Genomic DNA, 17,907 nt, shown 5'->3' with positions numbered 1-17,907 from the left:
CTAGACGGCCACACACAATGGGAGCTTAGGTGTTACTATCACTGACACGATGGGAGATAGGAGCTGGGCACAGCCTCACTGACACCTGAATAGGCTGTATCGTGTCTCCACACAAAGGGCTGTATACCCCTGTAGTTAGTCTGAAGACAGGCCATCTGTACACTTCAAAGGCATGCCTCTAAATGTTCATTGCTTTTTCAAAGGCACAACTGTGTATAAAAGAAGGAAATTGGACAACACCATTTCAGTACACTTCTGGACCTGTGGATACTCTGACAGGAAGGAGGACTGTTGTGCTGATGAAAGGACGGATACTCTGCCACTCTGAAGGAGCTACTGCCTTGTTGTGCTGACCTGATGGCCTCTTTCCTGTGGAGGAAGATCTGGACCCGCAATGCATCTTGAGCCCAGGACCCTAGAGTGTCTCAAAGGGGTTGTCTGGTGGCCTCCAAACCTGAGCCTCAGGTAAAAGGGATGTGGAATTCCTACAGCCCGACACCCAGGACATTTTGTTTGGGGTCAAGGGCAACAAGTTTTCATGTGTATTTTGTCCTTGCGACAAGTAGGCTCAACCCCCTGCAACACAAGCCCTTTGGATGCCGGTTTACAGTGCCACATTATGGATCAGGAAAGGGCACGCTCTGCAGTAAAGGTAATATTTTTGTAAATATGTTAATGCTGTTCACATTTGTATTTATGGCTAATTAACTAAAATCCTTTATTAATAGGGTGATCGCTCTAAACAAATGTTGTAAGCTCTGATGGTATTACTGACGGTGGTTTCAAGTATAAAAATGTGAACACACGTTTTCAAAATCTAGCTATATGATGCTATGTATAATGCTCCCAGAAGGCTCTCCGGTTTGATGCAAATATTTGCAGAAGCTGAAAAGCAAGATTGATGATTCTTTGTTTTCAAAATAAAATGTTCATAAAAAAATGAAAGCAGGGAAAAAAAAACATTTAGCCAAACTTCTGTGAAATTTCAGGTACCATTTCTTTGCAGTATCATTTAGTAACCTTGGTTGATGCATGCTTGCTTTCCTGAAAATATTCATAATGGAGAATGAGTGTAACCAGTTTCAATAAGAATATGGGAAACAAAAATAAACAACCATTGGCAAAGCCAGTAGGTCTAAAATTGGTGGTCAGCTTTTGAGTATTGTCAATGTGTGAATTGTTTTGGCATGTTTTTTGTAAAACCTTATTGGTGTGGGAGCTGCCGGCCCTCACCAGTATAACAAACATTGGCGAAAGCAAAAATAGTTTTTGCTCTCAAAAAGCACACACTGCCACAATAGTTACTGGCACTGAACAAAACTATTTTGTGTACCGATATGCTCCTTGTGAAAGAGCAGAATATGGTCACTCACAGTGAAGCCAGCCGAAACAGAGAGAGACACAGATGTTTAATAAATGCAAACGGCCATGGTCAACGCCAGACCAAATTATGGGCCAAATAATTTAAGTCACAAAAGTCCACCCATGATATGTGTCCTTGCATTAAGTGCAGATATATATGGATTTCTTGAATTCCCCAAAATTTACAGTAGTAGGACAAGAAATAGTAGTCCTAGAAAATATTTGTGAACTGCATTTAAGCATGAACAAATATGCATGTGAAAATCTGAGAGTTTGCAAGTTCACTTTCACTTTCACTTACTACCCCCCTGGATAAATTAAATCTAGAGGCATTTTGGGGCCCATTTGCAAACATGGTTTTTATTTTTTTAATGAATGCTAACATTAAGCAAAGCCATTGGTGGTGCAACTCTATACAAACATTAGTAAGAGCGAGTAGTGTAAATGCTGCACAAGCCCTCAACTGCAAGCATTTATTTTAGAGAAAAAATTGAGTTTGCAAGATGAGGAGGAGTGTTGCTCACCACAAAGGACAAGTCCATGCTCCACTTCTTACCCGCTGGTGCTGTGAAGAATTCGGTGATGTGTGCTATCTCAGAGACTTCCCTTAGAAAATAAACTCTGCCTTTGTTGGCTCACCCTGTCCATATGTGAGATGCATGGACACCGACTGGTAACAAGCATAAGATCAACAGCCTAGCTTTCGGAATATATGCAGGAACTTTCTGGTCATCTTTTGGAGTTTAAGGAGCTTGGACTCTGTTAAAGTTTATTTACCCAGAGTAGAATTTGCTTGCAGTCGACTGCTCCATGGCTAGAACTAAGTCCAAAGGTGTGCGTTAGCTTTGCTGACTTCCCCTGCTGCTGATATCTTTCTGTGTAGAAACCTCTCACCCCATCCAAGGAGACCAAAGATCCCCACAATATATAAACAGCAATGCTCTCGCAACCACATAACAACGTAAATTTAGGAAATTGTATCGCTATGGAGTTATAACAAGCAGGTAGTAAACAAAAGCAAATCTTTGTGTTTGTATTCCTTATGGAAAGATGTTTATTAGGTCCACATTCAGCCGACACGTGTTTCGTCGTGTTCAAAGTTGAGTCAACACGACTCTTCAGGGCTGATAAAAGAGAAAACAACATGGGTATAGTTCATTTCACATGTATCACATCTTAAACACTGGTGCGTGACGCTACCTACCAATCATAACCCGTCTATTTGGATCCCCTCCCGGTACAGTCAGACACAAACACGTGTCTAGGTATGTGCACATCCGTTACCTTAGCGTCTAGTTTTCGTAATGGAAGTTAAATCTCCGTGTATTGAATACAGCCAATATCACCTAATTCCCGCTTTACTTGGATTGTTCTTTTCTATACAGTCTGTTTTGGTACTGACTAGCCATACTTGGCCTGAAGGATATCCGTAGAAGCCTAACCTTTCGCTCCAAACCCGGAGTAGGTTTTTCAAGTATCAGTATTTGAACACGCAGCAATTAATACATCGGGGTAAGCAATACTTCCCGATATTTTCCACAGTACCCCACCATTTCTAACCACTTGCTCTCCTCTTATGCCTCTCCCGCAATTTCTTTTAATACACAGATTCATCTACCTAATTAATATTTTCCTTGTTGACCCATAGACGTTTGGGTCTCTCCACCAGGTATGCCTCTTTGAGGATAATAGACACTTCCAGTCCTGCATGAAACATGTCACATTCACTTAAACACATATTTGAAAAGTTGGACGGCAGCGCACTCACTGATTTCGTTCACTAATCTATATAGATATTTAATCACCCTGATCCCTTGTTCAAATGCAGGATCGTCGTGAGCACGAGAATATAAAAAATCTTGCACGTCGCTTATACTCAAGAACCATATCTTGGAATGTTTTTTCACATAGACACTATGAGTCACTTTTCTCGGTTGGAGTGTTGAGAAAGGCATGGTTCAATTGTCACGAAAATGGACACTAGACACTTGAGTAATCCGTGGTCTGAAATCCACCTTCACAACCATGCACTTCGAAATTTCTCCGTCACGCACCAGTGTTTAAGATGTGATACATGTGAAATGAACTATACACATGTTGTTTTCTCTTTTATCAGCCCTGAAAAGTCGTGTTGACTCAACTTTGAACACGACGAAACACGTGTCGGCTGAATGTGGGTGGACCTAATAAACATCTTTCCATAAAGAATACAAACACAAAGATTTGCTTTTGTTTACTACCTGCTTGTTATAACTCCATAGCGATACAATTTCTTAAATTTACGTTGTTATGTGGTTGCGAGAACATTGCTGTTTATAAGTTGTGAAAGTCTTGTTGATTTTCTTACGAACGGTTAAGGGCTTCCCCGTTCGCTCTTTACGCACCACGCCCAGACACTTCTTCCCAACGGAACTTAACGTAGACTCCAGGTAGAGCGCCCTGAATTTCTGAATTTCTCAAAAAACCCTTCACAGCCAAAGATCCCCACAAGTCCGCTCTGCCACTAACCACAGAAAAGTAGGTTGCTCTACCTTGATGACTGCTGATGGTCAGGCACATCCGCTGGGTCCTTCCAACCCCTCTACAGAGACAGAATTCCTGGGAGATGGGCTGCTCAGAAAAGTAGGTGCAAAAAGAACCATTGATGGACAGAATGTTGAACAATGTCGAACATTCATCCCAGTAGTAATATCTGGGCCTAAATCCATCCATCCGGTCCCAGGATGCTTGTTTCCGGTCCAGAGAGGGCCTGGCTTAGCAGTTCATGCTGGACTGTTCTCATGAGGAGCATGGTCAAGACTGATTTGCATATGACAGGGTCCAAACTGGGGTGGCGTAGTGAGCAAAGGAATGACAGATTAAACCCAGATCTTTGTGATTTGGAAGAATGTTTGCATTGTTCAGCATTCTGCTCATCATTTGTTCCTTTGGCAGAAGTGTAGATGTGCCTGGTGAGAATACCCCTCTCTGTACCGACGTATAGCAGATCTGTCCATTACAATTTGTTCCTTTCAAAACAACACAGCGGTCCAGCACACTTAATTTAGATTAGTAAATTAATAAACAAAAGGTTTTTTTTTTTAGAAGTAATCCTTGGTATAAGTCAAACATTAATTCATAAATCAAATATCAAAACAAAAATGGCAATTCAGCAGGGTTGTTCTTTAAATCCTTCATTGGAGACTTCTTTTTTCAGACAAGGTAAAATCGTACCAACGCATTTCATCCTTGCGGACTTCTTCAGAGCAAAACACAACAAAACACTCTTATCATCGGTTGGATTTTTTGCATTGCGCAGTGTCTCCTTTTATAATCAGGCAATTTATTGTTTTATCTGTTATCTGGTTTGATAAGTCTGACGAATAATTGAAGGATTTTAACCTTTCTTCGTGTCCCAAGTTATCAGTATAAGTGACATGAAGGTCCGGTCATTCCATTAGTGACTTTTTAAGCTGTATTCTGGCCGGCGTGGTACCACTGTGTTCTGTCCTGTTAGAACCTCTTGGGTCGGAAGACTTAATAACGACTCAAAGCATGTGGCAGGAAGATTGTTATACTTCACTTTACAACTGCACCTGGGCTTTATTTCATTATGACACACTTTTCAAACTTGAGGAACTAAATCACAAGCATGTTTCCCCATCCCACAACCTATTTTTTTTCTGTAAAGTTGTATCATAGGGCTTGCATGAACGGTTTTCGATTTCTTGATAATACATATACTTCCCATCATAAAAAGTGTGTGGACAGGCATTATTTTAACATTGTTGAAATCACAAGTCATCAGGCCATAATGGAATGCCAACATTTTCAGGGCATGATAATGCCCTAAAATGCCAGCCAATGGTCCATGAAATTCATTTTAAGGTTTCTGTACCTAGCACACGTATACGTTTTCTTATTAAGACTTCTAGCTCTAAGGTTGTCCCCTGATCCACTCTGGGGTTAAAGAGGTTTCCCCTTACTTCCGCATAGTCCCAATTATGTTTTTCCACAGCACTGCAATCACTAATAGCCTTGCAAAGTAACCACCACCAAAAACAAAAAACTTGACTTCCAAAACAATCTCATTGATCCACAAACCATCCCAGACCTAATGAAAGGTTCTTAAACTCCTAAACGCTCCATGACAAAAATGGCTCTCTTGGTCAGATATATTTTTAACCTAAACTTGGTCAACTAATAGAACGGTCAGATACATATAAAATTAACACCATTAAACGTGCTGGCTGTTGTTTGGCTCCTGCAAACTGCAGCCAGTGAATTACCACAAATGAATCCTTACGAGACACCGCCCAAAGAACCAAAAAATTAACGATACTCAAAACCTCAAGGTCTCAAAATTGTATATGTTCATACTTCCTTCATGAGGTGATTTTTATGTTGTTGCAAATATCAGATTCAAAACAAATTTAGAAAAGCCTCTGTAGAAGTTTGAATCTTTTTGTATGTCAAATGTAGTGTTTTTCTGAAGCTCATGCCAAACCTTCCTTTGGGACGAGTACACTATCTGGATCAAAGTACCAATAAGAAATCATGTTTGCCTTTTGACCCATGAAAATTGAACTTTCAGGAAACAACCAAAAAAGAATGACATCTTTTTAGATGTTGGGGTATGGGAGGAGGTTGTGCCGATTCATTGAATGTCACCTATGTCAATAGCACCTCAAAAATGATACATCTATAGTTAGCAATTTTCCCATAGCAGCATCTGTAATATTAACGTTTTTTGCATACACACAAATCCTATCATTTTCTTACGATACTGGGGAACAATTTAAAAAACATCACTTTTCTGACTGGCAAAGAACACTCAATAACTAGGGGAAACAGTAAATAATGTGGTAGCTGGTATCTATTAACAGACCTAAACAATGTAAACCTTATCTGGCAAGTGATGAAAGTTAGTCAATATAGAAATATAATTGAGACTGGGCCGAAACAACAGATCTGGGTTGCTATAGAACTTATTTATCTATATTGTACTCTACCTGCTTCAAAATGGACGGCAGCAGGATGACTAACAGAACGTCAATAATCTCTCTAACACTAAGTGGAAGCCTTCGTCAACACGTCTCCCATTGACAGTCACAAAAAATTGAATACACCATTTGTTACTCACCAGTAGCATAACACCTAAAACATGTGCCTACGCCTACAGTATTCAAATCACAAGCACTAACAGATTGGAGTTTCCCCAAGCAGATGGTGATGGCTGAGTCACATACCTCCCACTTTTAATACCGTTGATGGCACATGTCAAAACAAAAGCCTAAAAAAAGTTTAATAGCGGAATGGTTAGGGATAGAAATCCTTCTTGTTAAATCTCAAGGGTAAGGGAGTTTAGAATTTTAGAGTTTAGAGCTCTCACTATCGGTCATGTAATTTAACAGTGCTGAGTGATAAAAGCATAGTTGATAAATGCCTTTTGCTTAAAAAGCAGAGAGGAAGACAAAAAAATCATTAGACCAACTCAAAAACCAACTGGCACCTTAAAACGACATGCAATCTAACCAAACAAGCATACTTTTTAAGGTCACCTATCAGAGACATTGTAATTCTTGCCTCATACACCTCCAAAACACTACTTACTGTGTCACTCTTGTTCTGACACCAAAATGCCACCATTCCCACAAAATTAACTAGGATATGAAACCACTCACCCCCATTTTAACCATCACAGTACTTACACCACTGCTTGCAATTCTATCCTGAGCTTCTCTTAGCTTTAAAGAACCAAATATCTCAAATCCATGCATAATCCTACTCAGTCGGTCCCATCAAAGAACCAATCAATGTCCTCAGTATAGCAAAACCACATATGTTGGAACACATCCAAAAAGCAGGGGACTGAACCTGCCAAACAAGTCTGAGTAACAGCTCAGCTAAATAAGCAGTTGAGAGACCCTAGAGAAACCTTACTACACGTCTGTTTTTCCAGTAAGACTATAGAGAGAACTTGAAATAGCAACCTCAAAACTACACTGAACTTCATCAACTACTTCACAACTGCTAATCGTGCTCGAGAGTGGCCTGCATAACAAACAACTTTGAAGAACATCAAGAAGACTTCCTCCGTCTGAAAAAAGACCATGTGCCAGCTTCTAACATAGTCGATCGTGAAAGCATGCTTTATCGACTCAAGAGGAGAGCATGAGTGTGGCATTAGGACTGGATCAGCTTCTTTATGAATTGCAATGTCGCTGTCTTCAATAGAGGACACCTTGTGCGGACTTATTCTCGGCTCTCACCATTTCCACTTCTTTCAATATCTAGATAAGGCCCCTCGCGGATTTCATTGCTCCATGATACTTAAAGTGTATGCTGGTGAACACTTAAATCCAACAGACGGGCGAATCGTTTTTATGACCAGCAAGTGTTTCAGACATCTACTTCTGAATAAGCATGAACTTTTTTACATTAACTGACTACTTCGGTCCTGCATGAAACCCCAACTCCAGTCACAGAAGTTGAGATATCTCGTTTAGCACTGACCTGGACTACTTCATGCAGATTAAAAACGTTGTTAAAACACAAACCTGCATCTAATTATATTGCGGAAGGTCCTCCCAAGCCAGCAGTCCTATCACGGACTAGAAAATACAGAAGCACACTTTCACACTATTACATTAAGAATGTGCTTGGCCTAAATAAGGAGCTGCGTAAACTTAAAAAGAACAAAACAAACTTTAAGACCAGGGGATGTATCATTCCAGCCCTTCAGTCACAGGGAAGGCTCGCTTTAGAGCAGAAAGTGAAGAGCAAGACCTTTTAAACCATTCACAAACTACACAAGAGCTATGTGTAGGAGAATCTGCAAAGGGTACCCCTACCCCCCCTCCACTACACACCGCCTCGTTGAGACCAGAAACACAGCTGAGACTACACGCTTACGAGTTAAGAATACTTTTGCTTTCTAGTAGGCCTTTCCTCGCTTTTTTACATAAAACGTAAGTCAACCAACCCCAGTGACCCTTGTCAGAGGCCCTTGGCCTGTTATTCTAAGACCTGTCTTTCAAAGCAGTCTCTTCATCTGTGACCTAAGATGACCAAACCTCAGCAAGCTGGATGGCCGCGTCCCCCACAGTGGGACACTAGAGGGGACAAACCCTTAGTGTTTTCTCACTGACCATGGGGGGTGTGGGTTGGGGGGGCTAGTATTTTTTTCTGTGGCCACCTGGCAGGGATATGGCTACGACTAGGGCGAGATCTCGCCTCTCTAGGGATGATGTCACTTCCGGAGGCGGCTGGCTTTTTAGGTGGGAAACACACTTAAGACATTCCTCTATCACCTCCAAGGAACTTGCTTCATTAAAGTTCTCTACTCACTGCAAAGTTGCCATGAGATGTGTAGGCTACAATACAAAACGCCTTAATAGCAATGTCTTCACGCCCATTAGCAGCTTGCCCCCGTTGCTTCTAGAGTGACTTGACTCGTGCCCAGACACGACAACGCAAGACCTACTGATACCCACAACTCATTAACGTGTTGCAGTCTCTAAAATACCCACTTCAACGGTTCAAAAGACCATGTCTATTTTTTAAAACAAATTCAAAACAAGCTTTGAAGAAAAAAAGAGTGCGCTCGAGCAGCACTCTGAGCCCACGCAGCGCGCACTACGCTGCGTCTTTGAACTACTGAAATACAATCGTGCGACAACAAGGATACAAAACCCGAAGGTTATTGTTGGGAGTACAATGGGACAGCAGCCGGACGTGCATCCTGAAGTTTGTCAGGGCGAAACTCGGCGAAAGCACCGACTGACAAAGGCGACCTTTCTTGTCAGGGGGGCGGCCTGCTGCGGCATTCCTGCCGGGGGGGCTCGAACAATGGCCGGTGTCTCCTTCCCGTGACTCTCGCCTCAGCAGGCACCGAGCGCCGGGCTTGTAATCCCACTGCTGGGGCCCTGCCGGGCACGGGCCTGCTCGGGCTGTGATTTACGGCACCGGTGCCTGAAACGCTGAAACAGTATGCTCAGTCCGGTCCAGGAGGTCACTGGGCGCTTCGGGTGGGTTACCGTCACGCCTGCAGGTGGCGTTGTGTTATAGTAACACTATATGCATTCATAAGAGCTAACAATACCACTGGGGCAACCACGTGCGCTCTGAAAGAGAGATTATTAACTAGGCTTAAAGGGTTAGTTAGCTCTTCTAGAAGGCCAAGTCCTGCGGTTTTATCACACTCTGCTTTAAAACGCACCTTCTCACTGAGAAAACATATCTGCAGCTTCCATACAGAATGTGCGCACCTGGGGGGGGGGGGGTTCAGACTAACAACTCCCAAAAACTGTTTTCAAAGGGCCAGCATCTGGTTGACTGGAGTCACAGCACTGTGTGATTTGTGTAGTAGGAAATCAGAATGGTATGACAATAGTAGATCTACTTATGTAGCGCTGCATGTATGGAAAGCATCTCCAGTGATCTTAGAGCATGATCTTGCCAAACAAGAGGAAAAGCAGTGACGAACACAAGGAAGCCACCGGAAACGCATGACGAGGAAGTACTAGAGTTGCTTACATGCTAGAAGGCAGAGGGACACTGCTGAAGTCCAAGCATACAAGGGTGTAAAAACCACAGAAAGCTTACAAAGCTGGTCTGAACCTAGGAGATTTGAAAATGGTCTCTTGCAATGTAAGCAAAGACTTAAAAAAAAGAAAGAGGTGCTTGTCAAGCTGAATGCACCTTGGCCCATGAGTTTGTTGGTACGTGCCTTGATATGAACGAGACCTATTTGGTATGGTACTGAAACTCTGTGCAATATTTTATGGTCTCAATATACTCAACTGACGAGTGGGATGTCCTGCCTGGATGGAGAAATATTTCTATAGCACCAGGGATGCAAGATTGCCCATTATGGGGTCAGCTTTACAAAACAAGGATTATGCACAGGGCCACTAAAGGATGGAGGACCATTTTATTTAATCTTTCTAGACTGAAGGGATGTGTTTACGCTGGACGGAGATGAGGGTCTCAAACTAAAGTTTCTGATATTGCTGCATCTGTGGTGCCCACCAACAGTCAAGACCCACAGCCATGCTAGATTTGCAGAACAACAATGGAAATGCCTAAATTACTCAAAGGTAGATTACTTGGTTGTAAATCTACCTCGTGTGGCTATCCTCAAAATCGGCCACAGCTTCAGACCTCATAGGCCAAAGCTGGACACCCTTACGCTAAATGTCAGATATATGCACTTCTCGTCTTTATATAATGACTGGCAGAGATTGGTGGGGGCAGAGATGGGGGGCTTGGCATCACTTGTCTAGAAGTATACCTGCCCGGTGCCTAAATTGTGCAGGCGGCAGTCACCAACATTCATTTTTGGCAACTGATGTATTTCCGATCACGAGAATCTGATCTAGAAAAGAGAAAAATAAAAAGGAAATGGAGAATAGTGAAATGGTGGCAAAAGGAGCAAGCTGGGATAGAAAAGGAGCTGCAAGTATGAGATAGAAATACAGGAAGTAGAAGATGGTGGAAGCAAATGGCTTGAGGTGGAATTAAAGACTGGGCATCCTTGTGGTTTGGCAACCCCAGTTTATGACACCATCGGAGTCATAAGAAAACTTTTCGACCCCTACACTTATATTTGTTTACCAGTAAAGCACTGTTCATGCCCTGTTACTATGCAGATGTCAACCAACTCAATGTCACACGACACAGCAGCCAGTTCTCGCTTTTTAGTCTGCAATACTCTGTATGCCGGGATTTTTCAACAATTATATATGATGAACCTGGATTTGTAAAAGCGCACAGAATGCTCCGACGAGCGTCCCGGCGCTAATCCGCATGGCTAAAAAGTCTGAGCTAACAACCGTATATTCAATTTATCAATAGAGTAAGGATTAAAGGGGGCATACGAAGACTCATGGGACGAAATAAATGTGTTAAGCATGATTCGAAAAAAAATGTCCACACTGTACCCACGCTCGTCTGTGAGGTGAGGAACAGTATGGCCTGGCCTGCTGTCAAATGCAGTAAGAGGGAATGCCGGGCAGTGGGTGGGACACACCCCTCCGGAGGCCTGCCCGCTGAGGGGGGACATAAAACATGCTGTCGTTTTCAATCAAAGACGCAACAGAAGGTCCCGACAGAAGGACCCTCCGGAGCAGTTGTTCTAAACCCTCACCCGGCAGGGAGCAGCCCACTTGTCTTCCGAAGATTAAACACAAAAAAGCATTATCGGCACTCTCTTCGTCCAAGCCTGCTCCCGGGCAGAACTGTAATAATATTTAAAAGCATTTACCAGAACTGATTTAAGAATGAAATAACAACGTACAGTGCATTCTAAAAAAGCTTCCAATAATTCATGAATCTGCCAGGTTACTCGCTATAAACAACGCCCTGAAAAGCAAAATACATGGAGAGGGTTAACGAGTGGGGCAGGAAGAAAGTGACAGGTAACTTTCAGACGTGCAGTTCCCTAGAAGCAGCCACTGTTGTTTAGAAAAGCTGATACATACAACACGTATGGGAAAGGGCAGGCGTGATGACAGCAGCAACCGGGGAAGTTTTCTGTCCTGTTGCGTTTCACCCTTTCTGGGTTTCTCTCTAATTCACTTTTTGAGGAATATCACGGATTGTAAAGGCGCAGAAAACAGAGTGACAGGATCCGTCATACATGTTTGTGTAGGTTACTCACTCGTGTTACGTGTCAATTGTTAACGGGGCGGGAGTGCTGCCGGAGTACACACCTTGAAGCGTGACTGTGGCCTAGCTCTCCGGATTTCCTTATCCCAAGATCCTTCTCCTCGCCCCGTTCCTGCGGATCCCAGGGTGAGGAACAGGACAGGCGGTCACAAGCACCCCTCTACTTCCTGAAACAAGGGGGCACGGGGTGGCGGGAGGGAGAGCTTACCTGCGTTATCCAAGCTCAGGGCCGGGGGTCACATAAGTTCCTCCTCCCGGGATCCTGCGTGCGGGGCAATCACAGCGCTCGCAATCCAGGAAATGAAAAGGGAAAGCTCGGCCGAGCCAGCACCGGGGGCGCGGGAAGGCGCTGCGCGGGCGGACGGGGCAGTCAGCTCATCGGATCCAGTTCAGCGGCAGCCCGGGGAAATCTCAGCGCAGCTGGAGAAGTCCGCCCGTCGCCCGGCCAGCGCCAAGAAGCCAAACAACAATCCACACAAACTGTGCCTGCCCGGGCTGCAGAAGCCGGAGCACAGGGATTGACTCAGCGCCGTCTCGGGCCCTGCAGGGCAGAGGGACGCGTGCTGCACTCGCTGCTCCCAGGGCTGCTGCACCTTCCTGCCCGCCTCCTGCCCCTCCTCCTTTCACTCCCCTCTCCGGTGCGTGGTGCGCTGGGTCCCAGCTCCGCAGGAAGGACAGCGGGCCCCCCTCGGAGCTGCAGTTACAATCTCCCCAGTAACATGGCGGCCGGCTCGAGGAGAGGGAGGGAGACGGGCTGCCACGGAGCGGGAGGGAGGGTGGGAGGGGGTCAAAGGGAAAGTACTGCTCCTGCGGGGGTGCTCGCCGCACGAGTCACTGGAGCTCGCGTCACTCCACCCACTCAGCAGCACCGGCTGAGATGATCGCATCTCGCGCACACTTCCAGGGAGATGTCATGACGTCAAACAGCAAAAGTTAACTCTGCAGTGACAGTCCTCCAGGGCGAGGAGCTTTCCTATTAAACTCTATCGAGCGACTTTTACCAGCAACCGACAAACTTTATTTTAGTGCGGTGAACCTCCCCCCTTTCAAATATTCCAATTGAAACATGTCAGTGACAAAGTACAATGTAATTCTCCTTCAAGAGTCACACAAAATCGTAGCTTTGTTTCTGGAATGAGACTGCAACTTTGCAGTTCCTGTGCTGTTTTTCATTTTAACTACAGTGAGCCCCGCACAACAACATTCAGGTTTTCCAAATGTGAGATTAAATAGTAAAATCAGAAACCATAGTAATTGACCATCTGCTCTCACCACTATGGAACTGGCTCCCAAACAAGGCTGTCTCAAGGCATTGTGGAGTCATAGACGAGGAACATTTATTGCAACCTGTCCAATGACCTCAATTCAACAAAATGCCCGGGGAAGCGAAAGTAACATCACTCTGTTTGACCATTCTCTATTACCGGGACACTGGAATTATGCAGCAGTGGTGGGCCAAATTATGCTGCAGGGTAAACTAAATTATGCAGCAAGAAAAGCCAAATTATACAGCATTCTGTTAATGTATTACTTTAATATGTTCTCATTAGGTCTTGCATTGGCAGTGCTTGCACTGTCTCTCCGAGACCTGTTGAATTCAGAGCATGGGCTGTAAGCTCTGCCCATTTCCCTGCCCACGTTTTTCATTGGTGCCTTTAACTGTGTTTTGGGAAGGCTCTTTTTTCTTTGGTGAATTTGTTTAGTAGTCCCTCTTTAGTCCCTCCTTGGCTACAGTTTTAACCTCCCATAAGAACTGCCTCTGTTACAAGTGACCTTACTCTGATTGTTTTATTTTCAATTTGTGAGCACTATTATGTTACAGACTTTTTGTTAGCTGAAGTTGCAGGCATGTCATCTACCGACTTTCCCAACTTCGCCGACCGCAACGTATTTGCCGGCAAGATAGCTAAGGACTTCACAGCATTTTATAAATTATTATTAGCTTCTCTTGCAGGCAGAACAGCTCCAGACTTTAGCAAGCATATTTCCACAAGCATAAGTGTCACAATAGCTATGGACTGCGTAGCATTTCCAGCATCATAATGTTTTTGCTACTGTTGCAAGCAGAACAGCTACAGACTGTACTGACCGCATTTTCATGAGTACAATACATGTTTTGTTTATTTCTTATTTCACCCGAGCCGCCACTCACCGTTCTCCACCATTGCAGCTGATGTTGCCCCAGAGCCCCCAAGCACTGCAGCTGCACGGCATGGCATGCCGATGCAGACTCGACCCGCCATACCGCCAGCTCCGACATCCTGGGAGCCATGAAATACACATCATCATACATTTTTAGCTACTCTGGCAGGCAGAACACCTATGGACTGCACTAAGAGCATTTTAGACGACTATAATCAATTTTGTTTCACCCGGGCCACCTCTCACCGTTCTCCTTCAGGGCAGCTGACGCTACTTCGGAGCCTCACCCGCGTTACAGCTACTCGACATGGTGTGCCTGTGCAGACTCAACATGCCATACCCCCAGCTCTGGCATCCTAGGAGCTATGAAATACAGTGCCCTCCTCAAAACGCACCCACGGGCCGCTCCCAGCTCTGTTCCAGGGCAGCTGATGCTGCCGCAGAGCCCTGCCAGTTCTGCAGCTACTCTGCATGGCATGCCCAAGCAGACTCGACCCACCATACCCCCAACTCTGGCTCCAACATCCTGGGAGCCACGAACTGTTCAAATTTTCAAGTTTGCAGTTGGAATTCACTTCTTGCCCTGAGCCTACATCCTGGCTGGGACTGCCTGTCTCATTAAAAGGTAGACATATTTACTTTTTAGCAACTTTGTTTCACACAACACAGCACTGCAGTGCTGGCAGCAAAGTGTTTCCTTTTGTGGCTTTAGAGTAACAGTTTTTAGGTCTTGCCTAGCGACGCAGCACGAAGCGCTGTCGCTAGCGAGAATCTATTGTTGTCGACTTAATTTTGGAAGGGGGACAGGAGATGTGCACTTTCGCCCACACAGGCGATGTGCACGCTCATGGCGTCTGTTTAAGCTTTGTCTCAGACAGCCGATGTGCACGCGTGTGGCTCGCTGCGTTATTGCAACTCCTGCTCGCACCATACTCGTGCACATCTCCTGTCCAGGCGCTGCGCGTTTATGTCACCACAATCACCAGGCGCAGCCTGCCAGTGCACACGTATGGCTCGTTCTATTCGTGTTTGTGTCACTGCTGCTGTGGACACGTCGTTCCTGTAAGAAAGGAGATGTTCACAGTGTTAACATTCACCTCCACCAGCACAAAGCTTGGCCTTTTACAACCTCACAGGAACCGCGTTGCGATTCAACCACTTCCTAAGAGTGAGCTGGAGGGCACGCTGGGATGCAGTACTCGCGCGAGCAGCGCACATGCTAAGAAGCTGCGTTTGCACCGTAATTCTGAACAAACCATGCACTGTTTTAACACACGCTGGTTCAGTCTCGTGCCAACTGTGGTGTCACAACATTAGGATGTTTCCAAGCCTAGGCTGCTATTTCTATTATTTTAATTAAACACTGCACGGTGAAGACGTCTGACGAAAGACTTTATACGATCCAACTTAATATACTGTGCAACAGCTCTTCTACTACTTGTTTACTATTGGTTACGGAGTAGATCAAAGCCATGTTAAAGTACTGGAGAGTTCGTCTGCTACTTAAGCAAGGGAACGGTTTTTACAGCCTTTTATTCAGCATCATGTTGTTCAGGGCAGGTTCGTTCTGTGACTTTCAAGCACGAGTTCTTTTCATCTTGTGTACCAGATGTCTCAGGCGGAGTTGAGTATCAGCTCGAGTGGGTGTGGCTTATGGGCATTGCAGTGGGTGACTTGACTTGCGACCCTGTCTCCAGGGCCAAGGACCCCGCTGGCTCCCTGCTGTGTGCCTGGCTGAGGCTGTAACAGCTCGGGTTCCGTGTATAAAGCCATCCATTTTTCGTGTGCATATTTATATAGAGCAAACTCGACCCTTGACAATATTTGGTATGTAAGTCATGCAAAACTATTCTGTCCGAGGGTCTCAGAAGCCGTTAATAGTGGGAGATCACCGCTTGTGTCCGTGGGGCCCTTGATGCTCTAATAACGGGAACGCGTGCACCATGCCGCCAGTCAATGTGGGGTCCGTGATGCTGTAGGGCTGAGAGCTCGGTTTGGTGTCTGTGATTGTTATGTTGTGAGACCACCCATCAGGAACGATTAGGGAAGGGGTGTCCTCCACGCCCACCCCCAGTGTAACTGTTTGATCAGCCCCGGGCGGAAGCCGAGGCTAGGTAATAAAGATAGGTCATGAACGGACATCCGGGTCAGACAACGTTACCTACTTAGAGAGTGTTGGTGCAATTCATTGTCCCCTGCTAATTACAAGCTCTATCAGGCTATTTTTACCGAATCAGGGCGCCCTCTCCGGACACATAACAATTATGGGCCTCCTATGCAGTTATTTTTTGGAGAAGCTCAGCTTGGCGTCGGTGGGTGTGGGGCCCTGGAAGCTGTAGTGGGGGAGCTCCGCATGGTGTCAGTGAGTATGGTTCCCACAATGCTGTAGAACGAGAAGAACCCAGCTCCACAAAGCCTCTATATTGCACCAGCGTCTTCTGTGCTCGCATCTTTCATATTAACCACTCGTGGCAGTTCAGAGCTGCGACGTGGCAGATCGCTGGTGCATCGGTTAATGCCTCCTCGAGGCACTATCCCAGATGTTGCTTTGTTTTTCCATGCCTGCCTGGTTTATTTTTCGGGGATTCTTACCCGTACATCGCCCAACCTCCCCAACCCACCAATTTCCTTTCTTCTCACTTTCCCTGTTTTTTCATTGTCATCACCTGCCATGGTGTCTGATTTAATGATGCATTGCAGCATTGCAGGGTGGGCGTGTCCCGCAAGATTGCAAGCAGACAGCTATAAAAGAGGAGAGCTCTCCGCCCTAAACAAGCATTTGCAATGCATTCGGTGACGCAATTACGAGATTTTGAACTATTGGCATTGTAAATGACAATGCTATTTGTGTTTAAAAAACCTTGCTTCTCGTAGGTAACGACTATGCACTGCTTGTAGTTTTTCAAAACACATAAATAAAAGGCACTGTCATTTACAATGCCAATAGCTCAAACTCTCGCCAATGCGAGACCTATTGCATTGCAAATGCTTGTTTTTTTACTTAGTGGACTCATGTCAGAAAGCAAATAGGGACTCGCATTATTTTATAAATTGCACTGGCTGAGTTTTGTGTGCTGTGCTCAACAATTCTGCCTGTCTACTGAGGTAGTTAGTTAGTTACAGCTTTATTACATTTTCTTTCAAATCATGAACATACATAGAAAAATCATCATGCAATGTAAAAAATCGGTATCCCAAATCTCCCAACATTTAATGCAATATATACATAAAATCCACTTAAAGATAAAAACGCATAGAATAAAAATAGCTCATCTCATTAATTAAAAGAACAACTGTCCTATTAAAACCAGCCGTCTATAATTCATTTTCAGCAGCCATTAACAACCCCTGATAAAAAATAACGGGCTAAATAGTAACAAAAATTGGGTGTTTTTAACATTTGGAGAAAGAAAAAAGCTAGCCGCACTTTAGTAAAATCCTGATTCACAGCCGATTAAATCTAGGACATATCATAACAATATGGCAAGTATCAGGAAGGGAAACATGATTGCAAGAACAATGAGCTGGAGCCAACACTATACACAAAGCCGCTCTAGGTAACAAAAGCTGATAAATCTTGTTATACCTGAAGTGCGTCAGGAGCCTCCTATGATATGAAGACATTTCCCACAGTATATAGGGTTGTCAGAAGGAAAGCTTATGAAGGGCTAAGGCTTCCCATTCTAAAGCCACTCTTTCAAAAAAATATGTTATACCCAAGGAATGTACCTCTTGACTATTCCTATCAGGATT

The 17,907-nt window shown here is 44.6% G+C and overlaps 1 protein-coding gene across 2 annotated transcripts in view; it reads right to left on the bottom strand.

The window, feature by feature from the left end:
- The window catches only part of YES1 (YES proto-oncogene 1, Src family tyrosine kinase), a 298,157-nt gene extending 285,232 nt beyond the window's left edge, over window positions 1-12,925 (bottom strand). Inside the window, exon 1 of one of the 2 annotated variants that reach the window (XM_086965610.1) lies at window positions 12,221-12,925. The gene's annotated coding sequence lies outside the window, so the exon portion shown is untranslated. Of the gene's footprint in view, window positions 1-11,491; window positions 11,577-12,220 lie in introns of those variants that run through there. The other variant, XM_086965611.1, reaches the window with a different exon arrangement.
- Between the last annotated feature and the right edge of the window lie 4,982 nt (window positions 12,926-17,907).

This window comes from Lissotriton vulgaris, chromosome 4_1, assembly GCF_964263255.1.
Source record: "Lissotriton vulgaris chromosome 4_1, aLisVul1.2, whole genome shotgun sequence".
Taxonomy (NCBI): domain Eukaryota; kingdom Metazoa; phylum Chordata; class Amphibia; order Caudata; family Salamandridae; genus Lissotriton; species Lissotriton vulgaris.
This window is presented reverse-complemented; position numbering and strand designations above follow the sequence as displayed.